This window comes from Telopea speciosissima, chromosome 6 (assembly GCF_018873765.1).
Source record: "Telopea speciosissima isolate NSW1024214 ecotype Mountain lineage chromosome 6, Tspe_v1, whole genome shotgun sequence".
Classification (NCBI taxonomy): Eukaryota; Viridiplantae; Streptophyta; class Magnoliopsida; order Proteales; family Proteaceae; genus Telopea; species Telopea speciosissima.
Genome location: NC_057921.1, coordinates 66,713,183 through 66,725,798, shown reverse-complemented (window position 1 = coordinate 66,725,798; position 12,616 = coordinate 66,713,183). Strand labels below are relative to the sequence as shown.

The 12,616-nt window shown below is 37.1% G+C and overlaps 2 pseudogenes; both read left to right on the top strand.

Annotated features, from left to right (window-relative positions):
* The first annotated feature begins 1,824 nt into the window (after positions 1–1,824).
* LOC122666079 lies at positions 1,825–7,057 on the top strand (annotated as a pseudogene).
* Positions 7,058–7,270: 213 nt separating this feature from the next.
* LOC122664044 lies at positions 7,271–9,367 on the top strand (annotated as a pseudogene).
* Positions 9,368–12,616: the final 3,249 nt, after the last annotated feature.

Below are 12,616 nucleotides of genomic sequence, written 5' to 3'. Positions count from 1 at the left end.
TCTTAGCTACTACTATACCAAAGTTTTGTACACTAAACCTAAAATATACATGCTGAGTTAAGTCCGAAATTTGAAGAAACTTAGTAAGTAGGTGCCATGGCCATGGAGAGTTGGTTGGAATTGGAAGAGAATCAGTGATCTGTTGATTGTCATACCAAATTTCTTTAAATTGCAACCCGATACTGGCAGCAGGATCCAGACCCTTGCGGATCGCAAAAATGCAAGAGACTAAGTCATCCTTTACAAGCAGCTTTCCTGCATCAAAAAACTTAAACTTGCTATCAACCAAAAAGAGATAGGCCCATACAACCTCGGTCAGGCCAGGGGAACTGAGTGAGCAGTACTCTTGTTACCAAGAATAATGGCATTTCCGCATTTGGATTGGAATTTTTGTTACCCGTATCATCTAAATGTGATATAAACGCAGCCTATCACAATCGTACGATGGAATAGCAAATTTGGGCTATGATATACCTCGATGTATATGGTATATAATTTTATTAAACAATTATATGACTAATATTGATGTAAGAAGCCGAAAATTGTGTAGTGAAATAACAATATATTAACAAACTGAATGTATTTGAAATAAAGATGTTGAGATATGGTAATAAATGAACAAATTAGATCTAATTTAAGATTAACATTGATACATGATAAGTTATGAGAAAATCGTTTGAGATGGTATGGAAATGTGCAACGATATGATTTGATTCTGATTGAAAGAGCTAAAAAGGTCAAGGCCTAAAACGAATCAGAAAAAATGATGAAAAGATATATGTATGGCTTTAAGTATATAAAAAGAGATGATTTTAAATAGAGCCGATTAATTGGAGAATAATGATTTATTTAGCGAACTCATTTTATTGGGATAAAACTGAGTTTAATTGAGCCAAATTAAAATATCTCTCATTTTACGCAAATAACATACTTGAGAATAAGGTTTCAAAAATTGGGTTTGGGGGATCAAATCGATTAGTGCCTATTCCATTCAGAACTAAGTAATTGGGATTGATGAGAACAAATTCTACAAAGATTGATAGGATTAATTACGGTCGATTTCGATTTTTGAAACCATGCTTTAGATTTAGATGTTAGATTAAAATATACAGTGATAAACCTTATCAGTATCATGTCCATGTGAACTTTAAAGTACAACAGTAATGGAAATAAAAAAGAAGGGATTGTACCTTTCACCTTCGTATGTTGATGAAGAATAATAATAGAATAATAATAATGATAATGCTTAGTGTGAACACGGAAGACTGCAGAAGATCCCTTCAAGATTTATTGGTCTAAGGCTGCAGATTAAAGAAGGAGATTGTACTGGGCATTATCATTATTATGATTCTATTATTATTCTTCATTAACATACGAAAGTGAAAGGTACAATCCCTTCCTTTCTATTTTCATTACTGTTATGTTCTAAGGTTCATATGGGCATGATAGTGATAGGATTTATCACTGTATATTTTAATCTAACACCAGATCCTCCACGGTGCATTGCCCGTAGCGGCTTGTACGACGCAGACTAAGCCACGAGCACAAAGACCGCCTTACCCCTCCTCAAACACCTTGCCTGAATGGGTATAAAACGATTATTGCACGCACGACCAGTCTACGCCACACAGGTCGCTACGGGCAGCTCCGCCGTAGACGATCTGAATTGCCATGCTTTAGAGTCTTTTCAATTTAGGAAAAACTTGAAGCATACTAAAAGGTATGATCCTAAAACAGAAGTACATAATGAAGTGGACCATGAGATTTGGACTTTTGGTTTTGGATAGTCAGTGAGTCGTCCAGCACTCTTTCTTTTTAATTAAGATGGCAATGCCACATGCTGATTCTACAATGCTGAAAAAGTCTTATGAAAGCCCAACACATGTTGTTCATCTTTCACCAGCATTTCTCAATGATTTGTTATTATTGAGACACTCAAAACGCTTTGGAAGATTCAATCCTCACATACATAGAAAAACTGTTTTGATTTTTTTTTTTTTGGGTTTATCGTAAGAAAATTTTTGGAAAATAGTTCGATCAGAATTTAGAAACTCAATTCTGTAATAAAATAGATAATTCTTAGATCAAACCCAACTTGATTCATTCTTGGACTGGGATTTCAGTGCTCGAATTCGGATTCAATATGGGCTTAGTCCAGATCAAGAAAGAGAGGAGGCACTTAGCATAAATGTTTTGGGAGGTAGAGATGCTCATGACTCGAGTCTGGTGAATCTTCACGTACGTGAACGATTTACAGTCGTTCAGATGGAATATTCTCACAGATTGGATTTCATTTGAAAGACTGTGAATTATTTACGTACACTCACGTATGTCAAGATTCCCCGCTTATGACTCAAAAAAAGGGATGTAGGGGTTTTATGATTACGATTGGAGAGAAAGAATTGAAAAGTTGGCTCAAGAAAGAGTCAAAAGAGATATGAAACAGATCAAAGAGAAAGGGACACTAGAAGAAGGGACAAGAAAGAAAAAAAAAGTGATGGTAACAGGGAAAATGAGGGAGAAAGATTAGGGGCAAAGCAACACAGAGTGAAAGGGACCGGAGTGGAGAGAGAGAGAGAGAGAGAGAGAAATTGTTTTTTTTTTCTGGGGATATAGAGATAGAAAACAAAGGGAGGTAAGAGTTTCTATTAATTAGATTGAAATGAAAAAATGAACCCCACATTTTACTATATGCAAAATTATTTCATTAACAAATTCAGTAATATTAATCTCATGTATTGGCATGGTAGCTTTTATTTTTAGCTTCCTATCATTTCACATATGTATTTAAAAATTGTACAAAACAATAATATCTATTGATAATGACATAATGATAAGTCATTTCCAAATATTTTAAAAAATCTGTTTTTTTTTATCTCTGACTTTAAGAATTGTTAAGGAATACACGAGCAATCAAAAGAAGGTTATAAGTTCTAAATACATGTGTGAAGGTGTCATTTAGATAGTTCTATTAATTAATTATTAAAAAAATTATCCTTTGCTTCCATTTTGGGTTGAAGAATTTTTTGATGTAACAATAATTTTTGTCTTCATCGATTATAGTCCAAATTGGTAGAGTACAATCTTGATTTTGTATCCAATTTTCATTCTTTTTCGTCCTTTACTCCAAGGATACACTTGACAAAGATTTTGTTCGATTGAGAGCACAATTATAGGTATTGATACCAGTGGTCATGTCGATTACTGACTTATTGTCGAAAATAATTAAATTGATACTTCCAATCAGTATTGATATTGTATTAGTAGTATGAGGTACTAACATCGATATGATAGTAATACTTAGAAACATAGTTGATAGAACTAGTATCCTTTGGCCATCAATGCCTTGCATACCATTGGGTCTTGTAAAGACTAAAGATAGCCCATGGCGATAGAAGTGTTCCTTTTGAAAAATAGAGGCGTGAGGCTGGTTCTCATCAAGTTATTTTTAGGTAAAGCATGGAGGTACATACCATGTGTGTGTGTGTGTGTGTGTGTGTCAAGGCTGCATCAATCCGATTTTAGATCAAAACATCATTTTCAATTTATTTTTGAAAACTCTTTTATACCCTTATGTTAAAAACTTTTTGAGAATAAGACAATGTATAATTAATAAAAGGTGTCAAGTTTTAAAAACGCCAGGAGAAATGTAGGCTTTTCAAAAATTCTTTGTTTTGTTTTGTACCAACTTGCTCCATTAAGGACAAAAATATTTGAACAAAAGAGATGAACTCCTTTGAAAAGAAAGCATCCCAAACCTAGGAAAAATAATACATTAATGCCACCCGCTCATGTGGTAGCTTAGTAAATTGGGCTCAAAATTTGTCAGCATAGTATCCATATCATTATCTATTGATTATAAAATTTTTTGATAATGACCAATCTCTAATGGGTTATACAGCTTTATAAAACATTGAAAGTGTAACGAAGTGAGTTCAAGAAGAACCATTGTTTTTTTTTTTTTTTGGGGGTAAAAGAGGAACCATTGTTTACCACCAAAAAATAAATAAATAAAATATCAAGAGGAACCATTGAAAAAAAAGCTATAGATGATAGACAAATGGATTATATAGTTTGAAATAAGCCACTAAAGCATTTCTACACTCTTCATCTGCTGGGTTGGTGTCATGGCCCTAAAACTTAGCCCTATAAAGGAACTAAACCCGATCACCAAAGAAATGGATGGCTTTAGGGTGTGGTTGTTTGGCAAATGTTGAATAAAAAATAATGAAATCAATGATGAGTTTAAGTAAAAGTTTTCTTTCACCTATAAAAAAGAAAGGATCGAGTTTCCCTCGACCCACGAATCCCATTAACCGCAGAACATTAAAAGGTATTAGGAAGGTATTTTGGAATATACTAAAATCCTAGAAGGGGTTTGTGAATCTTAGGGTGGTAAGTAAACTGTCCTCTATGGGTGGAGGAAAACTTAGTCCAAAAAGAAATCCATGGATGAAATGACCTTGTTGTATGTTGGACCCTTGAGTGTCAATTACGTTCCGTCCATCTATTGGGGACGAGAGAAAAACAATCCTCCCATTTTAGCCAAGGGAGAAAGTTTTTTGTCCGGGAGTGTGGCGTACACCAACACTCGCATGAGTCTATCTCTCTCCTCCCCATATGAAAAGACACCTCTGCCCCCTTGTTTTGAGGAAGAGAGATAGACACATAGGAGTGTTGGCGTAGGCCCCACTCTTAGACAGAAAACTACTTCCCTTTAGCCAAATAGGCTGGAGAAGGAAAACCAAATCCTAGGGTGTTTTCAGTCTTTTCATTTTGTCAAAATGTTTCTTTACCTTCCTTGCCAGCCAAATCCATCCTAGGGCTTAAACCCCTGATGCCTAAAACACGAACTCGCGTCGCGCGCGCGCGCGTGCTAAGAAGGCTATCTCAACTCTCAAGTTCATGGGGAAGGCAAAGTGAACACTGAACATGCGGAAATCTATTAAGGCATCTCTGTTACCTGAAACAGCTCCGAAGGTTTTGACGGGAGAAACCATTCGGTACGCAGCGAAGCAGAGCGGATTCGCATAGTCTCTGACCGACTTCGACGAGCCATCAAAAAATTCCTTAAGAGGTAAGAGGTTCTTCATATCTACGATTCGAAATCTGTGTGTAGTGTTTTTCTTTGATCATAATTATGTTCTTTCATTTATCATGATTCCCGCCATTGTTACATCTTTTGTTTTTGAGAATATAAATTCGGACCAGAGCAAAAGAAACCTAATATGAAGAGAAAAGTGTTGAGCCTATCTGAATCATTCAGCGAAATTTAGGAAGTATTACCCCAGCTATGCACTTCCACTTCGAAGGAGCTAGTTGACGATCCTCTTAAGTCCAAGGGAACGGTCGAAGCGATGGAAATCATGACTTCTTACGGAGACATTGATCTTAATTACAGAGACGATGTAGGTCGTGTGTTGTCTCCCTCTGTCGGCAGGGTATTCCGTTGGTCAAGGGGTGGGTTAGTAATGTTGATCTTCTCAGAGTTGGCCTTGTGCGTAGTGGCTTTGTGTTCTCTCTATCCTTTTGTATCCTCTTCGGAATTCCCTTATAGCTTGAATCAGCTGTAGGGATAGGCTCTCGTTTTTTTTTTTTTTCTTCTTCTTTATTATGTACAGAGACGATGAAACTGTCGCTTACGTTGCTTCTCGCATGCCTGCCGTATACTCTGTTTGTCAGAGAGTTCTCAAAGAGGTTAATGGAATATATCAGTTCTCTCTCTTTAGGGTTTCCAATTCGATATTTCTTATGGCATCAATTTCTTGTTGTAGATTCAGAGAAGGTTACCAGGCTTTTCTCCATCTAGGGTGTTGGATTTTGGCTTTGGGACCGGTTCGGTTCTGTGGTGAGAAGCTGGTTCTGATGATTATCTCAATATGGATTTTTTTCTTACCTAGGGTACATTTTGAATACTGAATTTGATTGCTTTCCTTCCCCTCTTAGCGTTTAAAAGTTTTTCTTGATTAATAACATTGCAGGTGTGAGAATGCTGGCCTGGTACATTGGAGAGAACCAATTTAGTATAGCCATCAAAATTGATGCAAAGGGCTGGCCAGAGCCTTTTACTGGGTAATCAGTTGTATTAGACCTTCTGATATTGTGACTTGCTTCTTCGAATTGGGGTTGTTCATGATTGCTTTGAGGTAATTAAAGTCCAATGTTGAGAATACAACAACAACAACAACAACAATTCAGCCTTATCTCAACAAAATGGGGTCGGCTACATGGATCCTTGCAAAGACAAAATAATAAAATAAATATATGTAAAGGAGTCCTTTAATGAGTCAAATTAGGAATTTTAAAAGGTCTATATATATGTAATACATCCCCTATCAATTAGAGATGAATTGAGTAAAGAATATTAGTTTTTTCTAAGAATTTTGGTGCTGTTGAGTAGTGCATATAGGATTGGTATTCCAAACCTAATTTCTTCTTTTCTTCCTCCAAAGAGGATCTATCTCATTTCTCTTCCCTCCCCTTCATTGATCTGATTTCTTCCCTTAACAATGCAGTTGCTTCCTTTATCTCAAATCTGATCATAGATTTGATTATTGGGTCTAATTGCATCTGAGATCCAAATCTGGATTTTGAGATTGCATTACATGTTCTTAAAGACCATGGAACAGCCTTACTGAAGGCCCTGTTGGCATTTTCCTGACCCACTAATTACATGATGAGAAAAATGCATGATAGGGTATCAAAAACTATAATTCCTTCGAAGGGAAAGACTAAGTTCACTTGATATTAAACCAATCACAAGATGCACTTAAGCAAAAATTCATCTTTCTACAAATTGTACGCCCCCGAGTCAATTTAAAAAAAAAGAAAAGGAAAAAAGGAGTTAAGCTTCAACTTCTGGTTTCCGCTGATGATTTTACCCTTTCAAACTGGTGTGTAAAGCAGTCTAAAAACTATCACATAGCAAAGTCAGACAGAAAAACTTTCAGAACTTGTGATTTTACAGTGCAACATTTGCCCCTTGGGAAAGAAAGGTTTGCAAAATATAGAGCTAATGCATCCACCCACCTGCTCTCTCTCTTATGATGTTGTGTGACAGAAAAGAACTAAATGACAACTGGTACTCTGTGACAAGAAAATTTAATCAGAGAGGATATTGACTATAGAACCAAAGTACATTTCCCATTTTATGGACCTCACTTATGCTAAAATTTTCTTTTATTGCTACTTATGGTTTTCTCCCTTGTTAGACTAAGAGTGAATTTGGCTTTCAGCTGGTGCTAATTAGTTTTTGTCTTTTGTACTATCAATGAAGTCTTATGCACTTGGCGAGGTGCCTTCACTTAGGGACAGAATCACCATAGTTTGCCAGCTTTGGGATCTTACGCGAGATGTCCTGGTATGATCTTCTCATTTACTGGATCGAATTCATGTTTGATTTGAATTTATTTTACAATGTCATAGTTTTAAATGAATTTTTTGGGAAGTTTGTGAAATTCTCATATGATTCGAAGTTGTGAATTTTTTTTGCGAGGCTTGTCTAGATGATTCCATGGATGGTGTTGTTTGAATGGGAACCAAATTGCCAAGCAGTAGACATTGGTGGATCCATGTGATAGGGGACACGTACCCATCCCACTCGTCAAATTTCAGCCCTAAACAAGCAACTGAAATGCCTAAAAAATGAGTCTAAGGTGACAAGATTATGAACATGCCACTATGTAAAATGTCATGCTTGTAATTTTGTGAAACTTCACATTGACTTTTCAAGCACTTCCCCTTACTGTTTTGAGCTGAAATTTAACCAATGAATGGTTGTGAGATCCTCTTATCACATAGACCCACCCATGTATGCCACTTGACAAGAAATTGTGTTATGATATCAAGCTAAAATCACATCATATTATGGTTATGAGATCCTCTTATCTGTACCCAAATTATCATATTATGGAATCATTATATTACGTGATGATGATATCTACCCAAGGTTCTAAATCTCGGTTTCGAGGCCGGTTTTGACCCTTGCCCAAACCGAGATTTCCCAGGTTTTGATTGAAACCTGGTATTTTTATGGGTCAAACTCGAAATGTCATGGACTGGGTGAAACTGGTCGAAACTGGGCTGGTCAAAACTCGGTATTTTTTGTGTGGAAATATGTGAAATATGGTACGATCCAGTATCAACCTTAAGTTTCGTCTTAGAAAGTGTTGAAACCGAAATTTAGTTCCATGTATCTACCTCAGTGATCTAGTTATGGGCATTTACATACTTTAGAAGATATTAATCTTCTTAAACCATTATGGATGTTGTACTTCACTATACAATAATTTCTAGATATAATTTTATGCTCATTTATCACATACAAAAGTTTCATCTAAAATTTCCAACATTTTTCATAAAATTTTAATTACATAAATATTTGATAAGTTTATGTGGATTCATTAAACTTCCATGGGGAGCCACGTTTATGCTGAAATTGAAGTTCTAACCTTGGTTTAGATGCGATGGCAGAAATTGAAATTCTCTATGGACTTCGTGATGACCTTGTTTTGAAATGGAAGAACTCCAAAATTCACACAAGGGTTTTTGTAACTTACTTGAAATTGTCTTGCATCAATGCTGGATTACTTTTGATTAGTAACTAAAAGTTTACCCTGCTCGCTAATCTTTCCTCAAATTTCTTCAAGCACAGCTTGTTCGAAGAACCTATAGTGTCTTTCAGTTTCTAGAATATGATTTTAAAATATCTCTGGAACTCTTTGTATATGTTTATGTTAAAGTTGGTTTAATTCATTGTGTCGGTGTTAAGGTGGTTGTTCGTCATGTTGACAACTCTTTTATCGAATGATCTTTGTGTTATTAATTTCTTCTAAACTGATGACATATTTGGGGTAGGTTTTGGTTGAGCCCGGGACACCACATGAATGTAACATCACATCTCAAATGCAATCTCATAACCTCCGGATGGCAAAGACGGTAAGCTGATTGTTTCCCATATATTATGCTTTCAAATCCTCTGATGGGGATATTTATTGATAAATGTTTTAGGGATATCCAACTGATTGTATGTTTATTAAGAAATGTCGATACTGTGATGGATCAGATGAGGCTTTGAAGAATATAATAGACTTTCAAAAGCGATGCATTTGTGGTTGCTCCTGTAAGTTTGTTTCATTTCTTTTCCAACATTTTACTGTCTTTGATATTAATTATATTACATTTTTCTTGTTGCAGTGCCCTCATGATGGACCTTGTCCATTGGAGCTGGAAATTTTGCCATTTTGTTCAACGTTTGGAGAGGACTTCTTCACACGTGCATACAAGGTGAGTTGTGTAATTTGATCATATGTTTGCTTTCAATGGAGTTTTGGACTTTTAGTTACTTTTATTGTCAGTATCAATGTTTGAAAACTGGACTTGACTGGATGGTGATCCAGTCCCTTCTGCAGTTCTATGCATAGGTTTTAAAACCGTACTGGAGGTCCAACCACTAAATGCTCCCATTCCAGTTTTTACCAGTTTGAAGAGAAACCGGCCAATGCCAAAAATATATGCAAACCAAAAAAAAAAGTAAAGTGGTTCCGGTGGTTCTGGTTCAACCACTGGTTGTGCTGGTTTTAAAAACTATGGTTGTACAAATCATGTCAACCAACAATTATTAGGACCATCTGGTTGAATCATAGAACTGGATGATCAGGTTGCCAGGTCATGGGTGTGCCCTAATCATTATTCGCTTCAGTCCACGTGCTTCGTGACCATATCAACAGCTTTGGCTGCCTAATGACTAGGGGTTTTATACTACTGCAAAGGGGACCAGTGTGTGTACAAATGATCCAACTCTTCAGTCCACATGCTAGCTTTGGCCATCTACTCACCTAGGGCCTGCATGATAACACTTCTGCTTTTCTATTTCTCTGTTTAATGCAGAAATCTGTTTGTTAACACCGGTTCATTTTTTTGTTCTTGGGAATGAACTAGGAGAAAAATGTAGCTGAGAAATAGAAAAAAAGAAGCTCCAATTTGGAACTTCTCTATTTCAGAAATAAAACGGAGAAATAAGGGGAGTGGGTTGTTCGACCTATCACCACGATTCTCATCTTTGTGAGACTCCACCACCACCACCTCTACCACTGCTACAACAATCTCTAGCGCCACCACCACTGCCACCACCACCGCCACCACCACCACCATTTCCACCTCCACCACTACTGCTGCCACCACCACCACTACTGCCGCCACCATCACCACCTCAACCACCACCACCACCACCGCTGTCACCGCCATCGCAACCACCACCACCAAATTTTTGGGTAAATTCCAGAAACAGAAAATTACTGTGCATAACAAACACATTTATGTTTCTTTTCTGGCCTAGAAATAGGATTTACTATCCGCTACCAAACATGTTTTTTTGTCAAGAAATTTGGCCCAGTACTAGAAATACAAAAAGCTGTTTCTGGATAGAAACATGGCCCAGAAACAGAAATGTTATCATGCAGGCCCCTAATGACTGAGGTTTTATACTATGCGAAAGGGACCACTGCAAAAATCTGGTGGTTGAACTAGGTGGTCTGGTCTGGTTCTCAAACAATGGTTAATACTTCTTTTTTTAATGGAGACTGATCTCATGATATGATAGGAGTTGGCCTACCTTGGGGGACATGATGAAGTTTTTGCAATACGCAAACTGTCTTTCTAAACTCTGGTTTTATACTTTCATTTTTTTTGTATGATCAATGAGTTAGTTTCACCAAGTTCCGATGATCTGTTAGGCAATGTTGTCTTTCTCTTCCATAGCAATGTCATGTTCTATATCAAGAAGTTAGCATTAATCACTTAGTTACCTGGCTAAGATCCACAGGTACTATGATAAACATGAACAATCGAGATAGACCAATACTTCATAGACCAACTAGAATTTTTAATTTGGAACCACAGTTTTGGCTTGTTTGTGAATTATTAGTGTAGTAATTGGGAATTTATGGTTTGATCGATGACAAAGGACCAATTTTGGTCCGATGATGAGGATTATTCCATATGAATAGGATCCAGTTTCATACAACTCCGATATTACGGAGACAGATACCGTGACTGAGCATGAAGAAGAGGGAGAAGCTCATGCCAATCTAGGAAGTGGTTGGGGTTGGATTATCTTCGCACCTGTTCGGAGAGGTAAGCAAGTAGCCATGGATGTATGCCTATCTATCAATTAAAGGTGATTGATCAGAGGGCTCTTTTGAGCGTGTGGTCATCACACAAACTAAGAACCTTACCCTACACAGAAAGGCACATAGGTCCCTCTTGGGGACCTTGTGGCCCTTCTGAGGTTTATTCCATCTTCACTATTCATTGAGATAATTAAAGTGTGTTAGTGAAAGAAATGTAAATAGCCAATGTTTTAATGTTACTTTTTTTTTTTCCACCAGTCTTGGTTGCAACAAGATTTTTCCTTTAATGTTTATCCTTTTTATTGTAAGTTGTATCTCTGGGTTTCGGGCTACGTACCCCCAAAAAAATTCTGGGTTTTGGATTGGTTTTGTGTAACATCAATTTCCTTTCCTTGGTACATGATGCGCTTGCGATCATCTGGACCATCACACGTTCAATGCCTTTATGCTTACTTTAGTATCACTTCTGTATGGTTTATGAGTTGCCCTCTCTGTCCTTTACACAGGTCACACTTTTTCTAGGAGATCTGGACCCTAAATTGTGAGGGAACCCATGGCCCACACCTGCAAGAGTTTACACAATTTGGACCTTTCACAATCCATCCAGCTCTTGCGACATCATGATTGTAGTGCTAGTTGGACAGTTTACACATTCTCTGAAGGGCCTTTTATCATTTTACTTGGTTTTATTGATGGGAAACCTGAAATATTTGGTGGGTTTTTTATTAGACATTTGCCCAACAAAACGTAATGATCTACATCGTTGCGAATTTATCTAATGGTTTGAATTGTATTGCAAATTGAATGTATGGTGTAAAAATGACAGTTTTTCCGCCTAGCAAGACTCCCAATTTTCAGATCATCGTAAATGTGACCCCCATACTTCTATCTCAAGCAGGCTTTCTAGAATTGAGATTGGATATCACAGAAAAACCCTAAAAGGTATTAAAACACCGATTCTAGGGCCAACCCAAAACATCAGATTTCGATCTGGATCTGATTCTGTGTTTTTAAACCCTGATCTCAAAAGGTTGGATTCTGTTTGTATATTTGGACATTATTATGAATTTCCTCCCCTAGCTCAAGAGGGTGGGCCTTGGTGTAACGATAAGGTTGTTCTGTGTGATCAAGTGGTCACGGGTTTAAAAATAGTCTTTTTGCAAAAGCAGGGGTAAAACAGCATACATTTGACCTCTTCAAACTCCACAATGGTGGGAGTCTCGTGCACTGGGTACGCTTTTTTATGAATTCCCAAATTCTCAGCTGTAGTCTTCTTTTCTTTTTCATTCAAATTTATAAATTTGGTCGGGAAAGATGATCTGTGAGTCATGGTTAGAACCTGAAAGGCTAGAGACATTGGTTTAGGTCCTCCTTATTTGGACTTTGGAAACAAAGGGTCCACCCAAGAGGTAGTCTACTAATTGAAGCAAGGTACAAGTCAAATGACTTTGGTCTGCCATGTGTGCGGGTATTGGCTGTAGCCTGTA